Source organism: Giraffa tippelskirchi, chromosome 5 (assembly GCF_054371585.1).
Source record: "Giraffa tippelskirchi isolate mGirTip1 chromosome 5, T2T-mGirTip1v1.2.pri, whole genome shotgun sequence".
Taxonomy (NCBI): domain Eukaryota; kingdom Metazoa; phylum Chordata; class Mammalia; order Artiodactyla; family Giraffidae; genus Giraffa; species Giraffa tippelskirchi.
In genome coordinates, this window is record NC_137279.1 from 27,238,199 (window position 1) to 27,253,918 (window position 15,720).

The 15,720-nt window shown below is 48.5% G+C and overlaps 1 protein-coding gene across 2 annotated transcripts in view; it reads left to right on the forward strand.

Moving 5' to 3' along the window:
- Positions 1-516: 516 nt before the first annotated feature.
- TMEM51 (transmembrane protein 51) overlaps positions 517-15,720 on the forward strand; it is a 58,596-nt gene continuing 43,392 nt past the window's right edge. Inside the window, exon 1 of one of the 2 annotated variants that reach the window (XM_081492183.1) lies at positions 517-948. The gene's annotated coding sequence lies outside the window, so the exon portion shown is untranslated. The remainder of the gene's footprint in view (positions 949-15,720) is intronic. The other variant, XM_081492184.1, reaches the window with a different exon arrangement.

Genomic DNA, 15,720 nt, shown 5'->3' on the forward strand with positions numbered 1-15,720 from the left:
GGGCACGGGCGCGGGCTCCTGGAATGGGCTCCACTCCGACCAAGGCTCAACTGTGCGACCCGGAGGGCGCTCAGGGGACCCGGGATGGGGGGTGGGGGCAGGTCGAGGGCCTGAGATGACTTGCTTCTCAAAAACTCGCTTCCTCCTTTCCTATCTCCGCCCATCAGTCACCTTGCAGGGACCAACCCGGGGAGGTGCGGGCGGGGCCCAGCGCCCAGACCCTGCCCGAGGGTGAAGAGGGAAGGGCAGCTTCCCCTGGAGGGGGCAGAGGAGGAAGGGTGGCGGGGAGGCCGGCGCACCAGCTGGCCAGGTGAGCGCCCCACCTGGAAAGGCGCGGCGGGCAGGCCCGCGGCGGTGAACCTCTGCACTCGCACCGGGTCTGGTAGAGACTCTCTGGTCTCCTTAACACTTGAAACCCGGACTCCCGGCCGACACGCCCTTCCCACCCCGCGCCACACGAACGCTGCCCCGGGGGGCAGGGGCAGGCTGCTCTCCCCTCCTCATCCCGGGTTAGCCAACTTCGTGCGGTCCAACGTCCCCAGCCCGCACTCCCCTAGCCGATCTGGGGGAGTGGGTGTTTTCTCTTCGCAGCTGGGGCTGGGTGCCCTGGGGCTCCAGGTGGCCCGGAGGGCCGAGGGGGAGGGTCGACTGGTGGGCGGTGCCTCCTGGGGCCGGAGGCCACTCTGGGCCGGCACCGCCCTCCGCCTCTCTCGGTCCCTCCCTCCCGCACGCCGGCGCTCCGGAGCCGCGCTTCCTGCGTCCCCATCCCAGTCCGAGAGCTGGCGGCGCGCTCTCCGCCACTGTGCTCTCTCGACCGAGACTCCCCTGATCCCCCAGCCCCGGGATCGCGGCACCCTAAGGAGGCAGCCTGGGCGAGGGGGCCGGGGTCGTGGAGCCCCCAGCCCTAGGCCGCCCGACGGAGACCAAGCTGGAACCGCCGCCGCCCGGGTGAGTCTGCGCCTTCCTCCCCGCCGCACCCGGCGGAGGGACTGTTCCCCACGGGGCCCCGGAGGGAGTCGACGGCTGCCTGGGTCTGTCTGTAGGATCGTCTGGGAGCTTCCTGCCCGGGGTCTGCGGCGGAGGAACTCCGTACTGGCATCCTCTGGACCACCCGGCTCCCGGGCATCGCGCTGGGGCCAGCTGGCTTCAGCTGGGAGGAGACAGCCGGCCTCTGGGCTCCCTATTGGGGGCGACGGGTGCCATCCGCCTGTCGGTTCCGAACCCGTAGCCAAAGAGGCACCTTGCCCCAGTGCTTAAGACAGAACTTCTCACTGGGTCCCAGGAAACTACCCTGGCGCTGCCCGAACGAGGCCCTTTCCCCCATCCCTTAATCCTTTTTGGAAATGGAGACTTTTAAGGGATTTAGGTTCGTGAGTGTGTGTGTTTTAGGTACTAGAGGCCAAGGGTGACGAATGGGGTGCGAGCAGAGTAGGTGTAACCGGGTTTCTTCATCTACAAATGGGGTGAGGTGGGGCATTCGTGCCTGCCGCAGAGCAAGTACTGCTCAGATTCAAAACACATCTCTAGTCTGCGCCCTGAAGAGAGCCCTGTGGCCCAGAACGCCGGGTCTGATTAACAAGGATAGTCACTTTCAGAAAGAAAGCTTTCCTAGCCGAAGGACGAGGGTGCAGGAAACCTGCATATCCCTGCGGTTTCCCCGGTCCCGCCCGGGACTTCTGAGGTGGGTAGCGGCCCCGGGCACCCGTGCTGCGTCCAGAGAAGCCTGTATGTTCCCGGGTCGGGTCCCTCCTATCTTTGCCACTGGTCCAGAAGCGCGGAACCGAGGCGTGGTCGGAGCGCGGTGGGCGGGACCGGAGCCAGCCTGTTGGGCCGCAGGGGAGAGATTGGCGTCTGAGATCGCTGGCTTCTGGCTTTCGTTTTGAGGGGATCACTTGAGGGTGGCTTTCCTAGTCGGCTCTGGGACCTGTGAAAGGCCTTCGCACTTCGACTTTGCAGACGTCACACGGGGATCTTGAACTAGGTTGATGGGGCCAAATGAAATTGGGAGGGAGCCCCTTTCCCTCCAAATGTGTCCCTCCCCAACTTGCCAGAAGTACTGCCCAGACAGGGAGAAAACACAGAAGACAGACGAAGGGGAGGGGGCTGACTATGATCTGTTCCTCTAGGTGTCCTGAACTGACAGTGCTTCAATGATTAGGGCCTCTTGAGCATGACAGAGGCCCAGGCCTGCCCCGAGGGTACAAGGCCAAGGGGCCTCAGAGAGCTCCCAGTCTAGTGAACAGTAAATGGCAAGTGTATTAAAGAGGTGGCAATATAGTCACACCCCACCATTTCCTGGCTGTGTGACCCACAGTGGGCTGTCACAGCCTCTGTGAGCCTCAGTTTCTTCACCTGTATAATGGGAATGATAACCTAAGATGTGGGACATTCATGTCTAGCACATGGCAAGTACTCTGTAGGAAGCTGTGGTGTTGGGTTAGGGAGGAAGAGAGGAAGAGAGGAAAGAAAGTGAGGCATGCCAGGAGATCCTGCTAAGAAAAGAAAGTTGGGATATTAAATAGTGAAGTGGAGTCTCCTGGAGGGATGGGGTAGGAAGGATGTCTGGGCAGATGGAACAGCACAGACAAAGGCATGGAGGTATGAAGATGCATGGGATGTACTGGGAGGTGCTCAGGTCATGGCAGGTTTGTGGGAAGATGGGGGGAAGTAAAGGGAGTGGAGGATCTGGGATGAACTGGACTGGAGAAGCAGAGCCAGGTCATCACAGGTGGGACTTCATTCAGTAGACATCTTGGAACCACAGATGTCGACTGCATGCCTATGTGGGCCAAGCAGTGTCCTGGGTGCTCAGCATACATCACTGGACAAGAAAGACAAAGAAAGATGCAAATTCCGTTCAAGTTTTTTAAGCAGAAGAGTGATTCGGTCCTGTTGATGCATTTGGAAGATAAACCTAGCTGCGTAGAAGTTAGGTGGGAGTTTGGAGAAGGTTGATAGGAGAGAGGAAGGAGGCTGGCCTGCAGGTTGGTGGGGGCAGAGGGAATGGTAAAGGAGGCTGACCTGGAGCCCCATACAGGAGGCAGAGATTAACATGTGCTCTTAACATGTGACCACTGGTCAAGGGTGAGATTTGTGGATGTAGGGTGAGGCTCAGGCTGCCAGCCTATCTCCTACCAGAGTGAGGTGGTGGGATCTTGGCAGGGTCCAAGCCAGCCCAGCTGTGGCTTTCCAGCTCTCCATCTCCAGAAGTTGTGAGGCCCAGGAGTTTCTGTGACTGTGCGAGGAGTGGCCATGCTGGAAGCAGAGCCAGCAGGCCGTCTCTTGTTGGCATTTACACTGGATAGCCTGCCCCTTTGGGGGGCTCCTGGGTCACGGTTCTGGTAAATGTTCTTCCCTCCTTCTGTGGGGCTGGTAGTAAAGCCCTCCGAGCCCTGCGGCTGGAGGAGATCGGAGCTCCAGGACCTTTGACTCTGGGCTTCTCATTTGAGGCACTGAGAAGACTTTTCTCCCTAAGTGCCAGGGAAGTTCCCGAACTTCAGATGACTGGGCACGAGGTGAAGGGTCCGCTTCTGGCTGCTGGCTTTTGCTTTCACTTTTGTTGTCTGCCCTGAATCTTAGAGGAGTTCCTTTTGCAGTTGACAGCTGTAAGAGTATCCTTCTTCCGATTATAAGTCTCCTTTACTTGGGAGTGGACCATGCATGGCCTTTCAACTGCCACAGGAGGACCTAGGCATGTCCTCTCATTTGACAGACACAACTGAGAGAGAGGAAGGAACTCACCCAAGGGCACACAGCAGGTCAGCAGCAGAACCTGTTATCCCTGGAGATTGGCCACAGTCAGGTCAAAGGCTTGTTCCAGGCCCTGGGTTAGTCCAGGGAGGAGGTTGTCTCAACATCTGTCTCGCTCCTCCCCAGTTTGGACAGGTGGCCCTGTTTAGCCTTGTGATGCTTTTTCCTCCCTTCTCAATTGAGCTTTTGGTGCACCAGCCACCCTTGCTAGGAGCTCTGGCTCCACAAAGAAATGGGTCACTTGTTTGGCTTTGCCTGCTCTGGGGGCGGCAGGGGGGTGGGGGGGGTGGTGTTACTAAGAACCTCAGGCTGATTCTTAACTCCTCCCTCCTCTCGGCCCCAAGCCCTGTGTCAGGACACTAGGCTGGGCCCTCGCTTTCTACTCTGGGTTGTTTACTCAGGCTGAGCAGCCAAAAGTTCCCTTATTCTCTCTTGCCCTAGATTCATCAGGCTTAGCAACCCTTAAATCTGAGTGCTGGTTTCTTTAGCTCTTAGAATATTAGAGCCAAAAGGGACCTTACAAATGGGGAAATTGAGGTCCAAGGAAGGGAAGGGACAGGCCTGAGATCAGAGCTAGGGCTAGAACTCAAGTTTCCTAATTTTGTCTTGAGTGATTTTAAGGATGGTTCTTGCAGGAAAAAAAAGAAAAACAGAGCACACGCCCCCTCCAAGAACCCCTCTCTCTGTATACTCCACACTGCCAGAAATTTATGGGGACACCCACAGTCACATGTCCAGAAGGAGTAAATGCTGAGGCCCCCTACAACAAGGAATATATGTATCTTGACATTTTCAGGACCTATCTCTTCAAACTGACATTCACTCCAGGGACTAAGCTAGTGATTAAACTTACTTGCTGCTCCCTGAACCATACTTTATCATGTGCCCCTGGAGAGACAGGCTCTTAAAGTTATTTTCGCCCCCAGATTACAAAGGAAGTACATGCTTATTGTAGAAAACTTGGAAGGAATATATCACGAGGTGCTGACACCCACTGTCCATACAGTGGTGTCTTATTCAGACTTATTTTTTTTTAGCTTGCTTGCTCTGCTATTTCATACTCTGATTTTTCAACTCATAATCATGTGTACTTTCCTTGTGACAACTTTTTCACACTGGTTCTAACCTACCAGTCTCATGTGCTCCTACTATCTGATGGCTGGAAGGTACTTAGGAGGCCAGAATTTTGAGTTGGCTCTGACAGAACACTCCAGTAGCCCGAATCCTATACACACATGCATGTTCAGTTGCTGAGTTGTGGCCAACTCTTTGCGACACTATGGACTGTAGCCTGCCAGATTCTTCTGTCCATGGGATTCTCTAGGCAAGAATACTGGAGTGGGTTGATAGTGGGTTGATAGCCCTCCTCCAGGGGATCTTCCTGACCCAGAGATCGAACCCGTGTCTCCTGCATCGCCTGCATTGCAGGCAGATTCTTTACCACTGAGCCCAAATTCTGTAACCCTATGCAAATTACTCACCACTGTAGGACTTCAAGGGCCATTTCTCTGCATCACCGTGGGTGTTGGGGAAAGGGTGCTGTTTACCAGATCTAAAGCAAACATTGATTGTCAGCAAGCCTCTTAGAAATGGAGGACATCAGTTATCAGGGTGGGGTAGGGTGGATGTGATCCACAGATTATAGGAGGGAGGGAGAGAGCTTTGTTTCTTCCATCCTTTGCTGTGTTGGTTTTAACCTAGCCAGGTGCTCCCATCCTGTTGTCATCAGGCCTTCCCCAGATCTCCCCAGGACTAGGCACCAGGGCGGCAAGTGCAGGTCCCTAGAAAAGTCAATATTTGGTTTGCTCATCTCCAAGCCCTGCGTCTTGGAGAGTAGGTATATCAGTGGCAAAGATGTGCAGAAAATGTGTTACCACCAACTCAGGTGATAAGGTTAGGCACTCCACCCTGGGACAGGATTTCCTGGCATCTCTCATCCTCTAATAGGATCACAGCTTTACTTCATGCCTGCCTACATGCTCAGTTGTTCAGTCATATCTGACTCTTTGTGACCCCCATGGACTATAGCCCGCCAGGCTCCTCTGCCCATGGAATTTTCCAGGCAAGAATACTGGAATGGGTTGCCATTTCCTACTCCTTGGGATCTTACCAATCCAGGGATCAAACCTGCATCTCCTGCATTAACACTTTTACCACTTAGCCACCTGGGAAGTCTAAGAGCTTTACTAATGCCAATACTAGAAGTGATCTCAATACTAGAGATTATCAATACTAGAAGTGATCTCAATACTAGAGATTATTAATACTAGAAGTGATCTCAGAGGTTCCTTAGCCTGTGCTTACAGACTATGGGCAGCAGCTTATCCGTGGGTTTGAAAATCAGTGAAATGGTTTTCCACTGGCTCTTTTGAAGTGAAACAGAAGAAAGTAAACTAGTAAGCAATGCATCTCCTGCCATGAGAAGTATTCTTCAGTGAAACTTTCATCTCAATTATTTGTAGGCAGCTAGGCAGCAGGGTAAGAACCTTGGGCAACACTGCTCTGGTTCGCTGGTTTTTATACTGTGATCCTGGAAAACTTGGGATTCCTTGGACAGGTCCCAGAAGCAACTCAGGGGTTTATGAGGGGCCAGCTGGAAAGAAAATCTGCTTACAAATATTCCAGATGTCATGGTGCGAAAATCCCTTTAAAGAGATTCTGCAACTTTAAATAAAGAAAATTGCTGCTGGTCAAGCTGCCTTGATTCTTAGAAGAAGAAACTGAGGCCAGAAAACAGAGTGGCCTTTGCGGGTCAGGTGGGCTCTCAGGCTCACTTGACAAGGGTCTCCAGATGAGGTGTGAAAGTCAGCACAAGCCAGAGCTCCTGGCTGAAGACACAGGTTGGCCCTGCAGCCTGAATCTCCTCTGAGCCACACTGGTATGTTCACTAGGAACTCATGTTTATCATAAAGCCTGTAACTGTCAGGCCAACGGTCTAGCTTAAATTGTCACAGTGCATAAAACAGGCACTTGTTCAATGCCAGTGTATAAAACACATCACAGGGTTGGTTAGATAGCATTACCAGACATGAATTTGAGTAAACTCTGGGAGATAGTGAAGACAGGGAAGCCTGGCATGCTGCAGTCCACGAGGTCGCAAAGAGTCAGACACAACTTAGTGACTAAACAACAAGGGTTCATTAAGCCTTTTGGCATTTCTTTTTTTGATGTCCCCAGAGCTTCCCTAATGGAAACATCCTATAGGCAGTGGGCCCAAGGTCACCCAGCAAATCTTGGCAGAACCAGGATGAGAATTCACTGGGTGAGTGAGGTCCTTTTTAAAGATCATGATCCTTTTTAAAGGCATGGGTCAACAGTGGCCTGCCGTGGGGTCGGGGGCACTGACTGTAGCAGTCCTGGGAGGCGTGGCACACTGGCATAAGTCCTTTTGGAGGAATTCGCCGTTACCCGACTCCAGTATTCTTGCCTGGGAAATCCCATGAACAGAGGTGCCTGGTGGGCTATTGTCCATGGGGTCACAAAAGAGGACACAACTTAGCCACTAAACAACTTATGTGATGTATTGTTCTGGATGTCTCCAGAAGGTTCTTCTGTTTCTTCTGTGCAAGACCTAGAATCATGTGGCTCTAATGCTTGGTGGATTTTATGTCTTTGCCACTTTTTCTTTTTCACAGCTGGTCTGAAAGAGAGAGTTTACTTATCTTACTCTTGGTCCACATTTTCCCCATGCCCAGCTGGGCTTGTGTTGGTTAGGGTGTGGGCATGGTTTCTTGAAACTTGGGAATGGGGGTAATATGATAAGAAAACAAAACAAAACACTCACACCTTGACTCCAAATATTCAGCTTCATTAGCTGCAGTGTAGTGGGTAGGGATATGTATGGGAGTTGTCCTTGGGTAATTGTTTTCAAACACTGACAGATGCAAATTCTGCTATGTGGGGTGGGGAGGAAGTTGTCTTTGGCTGCCACAGGCTGTCATGTAAAGAAATGTACTGTTACTACTGTCGAAGTACTGATAGTCTTGTCAAAGCTATGGTTTTTCCAGTAGTCATGTATGGATGTGAGAGTTGGAGTATAAAGAAAGCTGAGCACCGAAGAATTGATGCTTTTGCACTGTGGTGTTGGAGAAGACTCTTGAGAGTCCCTTGGACTGAAAGGAGATCCAACTAGTCCATCCTAAAGGAAATCAGTCCTGAATATTCATTGGAAGGACTGATGCTGAAACTTCAGTACTTCGGCCACTTGATGGGAAGAGCTGACTCATTGGAAAAGACCCTGATGCTGGGAAAGATTGAAGGCAGGAGGAGAAGGGGATACAGAGGATGAGATGGTTGGATGGCGTCACCAACTCAATGGACATGAATTTGAGTAAACTCCGGGAGTTGATGATGGACAGGGAGGCCTGGCATGCTGCAGTCCATGGAGTTGCAAAGAGTCAGACACGACTTAGCAACTGAACTGAACTGAGTACTGTGTCTTGATCACAGAGCTGGTGGAGAACCTAAGAGGCCAGCTCTGCCCACATAGGTAGGCCAGTCTTCCCAGGAGTCACCATTACAATACAGCTGACCAGTGATGAGGAAACCCAAGAGCTTGAAGGAGGCGGTTTAACCCAAACTTGGAGAGTCAACTAAGGATTTTCAAAAAGAGCCGAGTCTAAGCTGAAGCCTAGAGAGGGAACAGAAGGTCAGCTGCTGTGCCTGGCGGAGGCACAGCCTGTGCAAAGGCCCAGTGGCATAAAACTGTTTAATTCACACGGGCTGGCACTAAATTCACATCTAGTGAATGGGGAGGGGTGGGGCAAACCATTTACTTGATTTCTTTCATTCAATCAGTATTCACTGAGTTCTCTCTACAGGCCACGTGTTCAGGGTTTTGGGGTGAAGTGTTCCATAAGTAAGACTCACTCCCTGCTCTCCTGAAGTTTACACTTTATTGGGTTGTGGGAGGGGTTGGTAAGTTAGGAAACAGACAAATGAAACAAACCAATAATCATATCAGGCAGGGAACCAAAATCTTTGCCACTTCACTACTGTCTGATCTTCCCTGTTGGCTCAGACAGTAAAGAATCTGTCTGCAGTGCAGGAGATCTGGTTTCGATCCCTCAGTTGGGAAGATCCCCTGGAGAAGGAAATGGCTACCCATTCCAGTATTTTTGCCTGGAGAATCCCAGGGACAGAGAAGCCTGTGGGCTACCGTCCGTAGGGTCATAGAGAGTGAGATGAGACTGAGCGACTAACACTTTCACTTTCACTTTACTGTCTGCAAGATCAAGTCTGGGATAGGCCCCTTCGCCATCAAAGCTCTGAAGACTCCACAGCCCCAGGGCTTTGGTCAGAAGGAACCAGGAACCACTCCCTAATTCACTTTCCTCCCCCACCCCCACTCATAGCCCAGGCTTTGGTGGCTTTTTTGCCTGGACTGCTCTCTGTCCCAGTCAAAGCTAAAAGAAAAACTAGAGGGTGGGGGGCATTGTACATAACCCAAGTGCACATTTCAAAACTAAGAAATTCACGTTACTACTGACTAAATGACAGACTTTATTTGGATCTCGCCAGTGTTACCATTGTCACATTTCTGCATCAGGATCTAGTCCAGTATACCACCTTGTACTCAGTTCTCACATCCCCTTCATCTCTACTGATTTGTGACCGTTTCTCAGTCTTTCCTTGAATTTCATGACCTTGAAAGCTTTGAGGAGTGCTGATCAGTGCTTTGTAGGATGTCCCTCACTTTGGATTTGTCTGATATCTTTTCGTGATTAGACTGGGGTTTGAGGTTTGCAGAAAGATTACTGCAGAGACGAAGTGTTCTCATGACATCATGTCAGGATTTCCGTGGTATCAGCATGACTTTTGGGGATTGTGAACCATGATCATTTGGTCAAAGTGATGCATACAAGATTTCTCCACTATAAAGTTACTCAGGCCCCTTTTAGGAAAAGGCTTTTAAAGCATTGTAGTGAAAGATCAAATTATAAAAGGAATTCTAGAAAGTGATTGATAGATTGGGCTCCTAAAATTAAAAAACTTTGATAGAGCAAATATCAAACTACAGCAATATTTGCAACACAACCAGACAAGAGGCAGTTTTCTGGACACAGACAGGATCTTTTCTCTTCAGAAAGTAAGGACTAAGGGCTTTCCTGGTGGCTAAGTGGTAAAGCATCCACCTGAAATGCAGGAGATGCAGGTTCGATCCCTGGGTCAGAAAGATCCCCAGCAGTAGCAAGTGGCAACCCACTCCAGTATTCTTGCCTGGAAAATTCCATGGACATAGGAGCCTGGTGGGCCACCAGCCAATAGGTCTCAAAGAGTTGGACACGACTGAGTGGCTGAGCACATCCTACATAAGGAAAGGCTAAATGCCCTAGTCAAGAAATGGAATAAAGAAGAATTGCCGTTGTTCCATAAGCACATAGGAGAAAAAAGAGGAGGAAAAAGAAAGAAACACATTCAACCTCATCATATTAAGAAAAGGCTGGGACTTCCCTGGTGGCCCAGTGATTAGGAATCCACCTTCCAATGCATGGGATGCAGGTTCGATCCCTGGTTGGGGAACTAAAATCTCATATGCCACGGGGCAACTAAGCCTGTGCGCCACAACTAGAGAAGCCCACTCACTGCAGCGAAGACCTAGCACAGCCAAACTGTTTTTTAAAAAAGAAAGAAAATTGCTAACTAAAACAATGCCATCTTTCACATGTGAAATTTTGTGTTTTTAAAACTAAAAAATTTTAAACTAAAAAGGAAATGCTAATATAGGGAGGCGGTGCTTTCAGGAGCTGAGGAGGGAATATAAATTGGAGGACATTCTGAAAACGCATATCAAAGCTTGAGGAAGCATAGCAGTTTCAGTACCAGGAATTTATCTAGAGGAAACATGATTGTATAAGAAGTTAGTTTCAACAGTTATTTTTTTTATAATAGCAATAAAATTAGAAACCAACTGTGTGTCTGGCAGTAGAGAATTGGTTATATAAATTAGGGGTCTGCCATGTACTGGAATAGTCCTCAACCACTAAAAATTACAGTTTAGATGAATACTGATGATGTGCAAAAATTGTTCATTATATATCAAAAAAATTTTAAAGGTCACAAAAGCATATTGCATTAAGATCTTGTTTTTGTAAAAGAAATAAGTCTGTTTGCAAAGAACTCAAAGTCCAACACCATCATAGATAGTATCGATAGTTAACAGGGTGACATCCATTACTCAATGGATGATTTTAATTTTCTTTGTGCTAATCTAGATTTATTCATTTTTGTTTAATAAACAAGCAGTGTTTTATGACAAAAGAAAATATTTCACTTTTACAAGTCTCATAGGGTTTTTGCATATCCCCTGAGAGTCACTCCTAGGTCAAGTACTTTGTGAGCCATAGAAAGTGAAAGTCGCTCAGTCCTGTCCGACTCTTTGTGACCCAATGGACTATACAGTCCATGGAATCCCCCAGGCCAGAATACTGAAGTGGGTAGCCTTTCCCTTCTCCTGGGGATCTTCCCAACCCAGGGATCGAACCTAGGTCTCCCTCATTGTAGGCAGATTCTTTACCAGCTGAACCACAAGGGGGATTTGCAAATATTAGCCATTATTCCAGGTGATTCTTTTCCCATTTTTAACTTTGAGCATATGGTCTCCCTTCCTAGGCTTCAGTTCAGTTCAGTTCAGCCACTCAGTCATGTCCGGCTCTTTGCGACCCCATGGATTGCAGCATGCCAGGCTTCCCTGTCCATCACTAACTCCCAGAGCTTGCTGAAACTCATGTCCATTGAGTCGGTAATGCCATCCAACCTTCTCCTCCTGCCTTCAATCTTGCCCAGCATCAGGGTCTTTTCTAGTGAGTCAGTTCTTCACATCAGGTGGCCAAAGTATTGAAGTTTCAGCTTCAGCATTAGTCCTTCCAGGGAATATTCAGTGTTGATTTCCTTTAGGATTTACTGGTTTGATTTCCTTGTAGTCCAAGGGACTCTCAAGAGTCTTCTCCAACACCATAGTGCAAAAGCATCAATTCTTCGGCACTCAGCTTTCTTTATAGTCCAACTTTCACATCCATACATGACTAAAGTCTCTCACTGTTTCCATTGTTTCCCTATCTATTTGCCATGAAGTGATAGGACCAGATGCCATGATCTTCGTTTTTGGAATGTTGAGTTTTAAGCCAGCTTTTTCACTGTCCTCTTTCACTTTCATCAATAGCCTCTTTAGTTCTTCTTTGCTTTCTGCCATAAGTGTGATGTCATCTGCATTTCCGAGGTTATTAATATTTCTCCCAGCAATCTTGATTCCAGCTTGTGCTTCATCCAGCCCGGCATTTCGCATGATGTGCTCTGCATATAAGTTAAATAAACAGGGTGACAATATACAGCCTTGATGTACTCCTTTCCTGATTTGGAACCAGTCTGTTGTTCCATGTCCAGTTCTAACTGTTGCTTCCTGACCTGCATACAGATTTTTCAAGAGGCAGATAAGGTGGTCTGGTATTCCCATCTCTTGAAGAATTTTCCAGTTTGTTGTGATGCACACAGTCAAAGGCTTTGGCATAGTCAATAAAGCAGAAGTAGGTGCTTTTCTGGAACTCTCTTGCTTTTTCGATGATCCAATGGATGTTGGCAATTTGATCTCTGGTTCCTCTGCCTTTCTAAAATCAGCTTGAACATCTGGAATTTCATGGTTCATGTACTGTTGAAGCCTGGCTTGGAGAATTTTGAGCATTACTTCGCTAGCGTGCGAGATGAGTGCAATTGTGCGGGAGGCTTAGGAAGCTGAGATAGGAGTTAGGCGGGAACCACAGCAGCTCACTCATCTGTGAGTATGAAAGCTGTCTGTTCTAGGCTGAATGTCTGTGTTCCCCCAAAATTCACATGTTGAAGCCTTAACCCCCAATGTGATGGTATTGGAAAACAGGGCCTATGGGAGATGATTAGGTTTTGATTAGGTCATGAGTGAGACCATCCTCCTGGGATTACTGCCCTTACATGAGAAGAAGGAGTGAGATCTCCTGGAAAGGCCATAGGAGGACACAGTGAGAAGGCTGCCATCCACAAGCCAGGAAGTGGGGCCTCAGCAGACATCAAATCTGCTGACACCTAATGAAATATTAATAGCACCCTCCTCTGCAATGTGGAACGTTAATGACTGTTTGAATACCCAGTAGAAACAATTTGCCATCTCTCCTTGACTGATATTTTGCATTTTCCCCCAACTGATGTTGGTTCAACTCTGCCAGGAAGTAAGTTGACTTTTCCCTGATGACCACCTCCCCCTTCCCTGTGTCACAGAAGAGGAAGCAACGATGGCTTATATATAGTTCCTAACTTAAATAACTTTTTACTAACTTTTTAATTAGAAAATATTTTATGCATGATAAAAAAAAATTGAACAGTATAGAACCATAGCCAATGAAAAAATGTAACTCTCCCTCTCATCCCAGACCCCTGATCCCTTTTCCCAAAAAGAACCATGGTTCATAATTTCTTGTATATGGTTCCAGAAGTTTTCTATGCTTGTAAAGGTGGTTTTTGGATATTCTCCTGGAAATCAAACAATAAAACATTATAGTTGTCTTGATCATTTTGAAATTGTTGGGTAATGTTAGACTTGTAATAACTCATATCATGATCCTCAGAAGAGGGTTAAGGACCCACTAACCACCTGAAATTTCCTGTCAGACCTTCCATCTCTGCATTTTTTGTGGAAGGTCAGTAGCTTCCATAAGATTTTTTAACTGGGTCTGTGTACCAAAATAGGGGGGTGGGGAGAAGCATGGCCAGTGGTATAAGAGAAACAACCTTTTACAGATAAACAGAAGATAATGGGGGATGCTGCTGCTAAGTCGCTTCAGTCGTGTCTGACTCTGTGCGACCCCAGAGACGGCCGCCCACCAGGCTCCCCCGTCCCTGGGATTCTCCAGGCAAGAGTACAGGAGTGGGTTGCCATTTCCTTCTCCAATGCATGAAAGTGAAAAGTGAAAGTGAAATCGCTCAGTCGTGTCCGACTCCTAGCGACCCCATGGACTGCAGCCTACCAGGCTCCTCCATCCATGGGATTTTCCAGGCAAGAGGACTGGAGTGGGTTGCCATTGCCTTCTCCAATAATGGGGGATACAAGTTCTGAATTTATGGATCATTGGTGATTAACTTTGTAGTTGGAAGTTGATGGAGCCATAGGTTGAACAGGGAAGTGTGCCTGGCTGAGCCACCAGGGATGAAATTCGTGGAGTTCTTCAGCCCTGGGTGTTACTGCTAACTCATCACATGTGGAAAAGTTAATGTCTGAAGCTTTAGAACACTTGTATGCTCTTGCCTAGTTACTCGGAACTGGAATGAAGTTGTCCAGTTACTGGGAAATTCTCATGGACAGGAGCAAGACAACTTGCTTCCTAACAGAGAGTTTCAGGTTGAAAAATAATTCAAAATGAGTTTAGGGAAATTCCTGGGAGGCAGAGCCATATCCGGTGGGTCATGAAAGTCCCAAATGTTTGGGGCAGTATCCTTCATGGGGTCAATATCCTTGATGGAGTTGCGGGAGTGGGGGGGGGGAGGGAGGGTAACCAAGTTTTATATCACCCCCATTTTGGGTTGGCAGGCTGACTGGCCAGAAGGTCTGACCTTACAAGGTATTTCTAATATTAGTTTAAATGTTTGTAGCAATTGCACCAGACACTCTTGTAAGCATTTTGCGTGTATTAACCGCTAACTCCTCGATCCTCATCATAGTTCTACAACATGGGGAAACTGAGGTCGGAGTATGCCAGCTACCGTGCAAACAACCCCACATCTCTCCAGCTTAAGAGACTTAGTAGGTCAGGACCTAATGTGTTGGGTGGGTGACTTAAGATCCACCAAGTCATTCAGGGCTGCCCGGGACTCCCCATCCTGCTGGGTTGCCGCCTTGACAGTCTCAGCTGAAATGTCCCTGTTTCTGAGAGATCTTCCTACATCACCTTGCCTGAAGCACCATGTTCCCCCTTTACTCTTTTTTTTTTTTTGATGTATTTATTTTATTTGGCTGTGCTGGGTATTTGTTGTGGCATGTGGGATCTAGTTCCCTGACCAGGGATTGAACCTGGGCCCCCTGCATTGGGAACGTGGAGTCTTAGCCACTGGCCTACCATGCAAGTCCCCCACCCTTTACTCTTATACTATTTTGTTTTCTTTTCTGAACATCTCTTGTTAATTCTTCCCTCCATGTGTTTGTCTCTTTCAGTAGAAGAGAAGTTTCATGAGAACAGGTTTTGTCTTATTTATGCCTATGTTTGTCATGCCAGGCCCCCAGTAGTTGCTTAGTGAGTGCTTGTTGAATGAATGAATGAAGTTAGCTGAGATTTGTTGAGATTTTATGACAGGCACAATTCCATGCCCAGAATTTGAGGAGTCCCAGAGAGATGTAAAAATGCCCCTAGGTGATGCTCAGAAGAACACAGATATTAAGCCCTATCTGCTTAACTTTAAATTCAGTTAAAGACAGAAAGTTAATTCTAGAGGAAATCAACCCTCATTATTCATTGGAAGAGCTGATGCTGAAGCTGAAGCTCCAATACTTTGGCCACCTGATGTGAAGAGCCGACTCATTGAAAAAGGCCCTCATGCTGGGAAAGACTGAAGGCAAGAGGAGAAGGGGACGACAGAGGATGAGATGGTTAGATGGCATCACTGACTCTATGGACATGAGTTTGAGCAAGCTCCAGGAGTTGGTGATGGACAGGGAAGCCTGACGTCCTGCAGTCCATGGGGTCACAAAGAGTCGGACACAACTGAGTGACTGAACTGAACTGAACCAAACAACAAAAGACAGAAAGTAGGGGTGAAAATGACTTCCTCAAGACATGTGTGAGTGGCCAGTTGCAGTTGGCTGAGACCAGTGCCTCCCATCAATGGCTCAGAGGAGAGCTGCTTCCTGCTGGCTGTGGGGGAGGGGAATCAGCTGGATGTGGACAGTGGTGTGGCCTTCCTGGTTAGCTGGAGGGTGGGGAGGAAGCCATGGCCCAGAGTCTCAGTGTGCAGAGG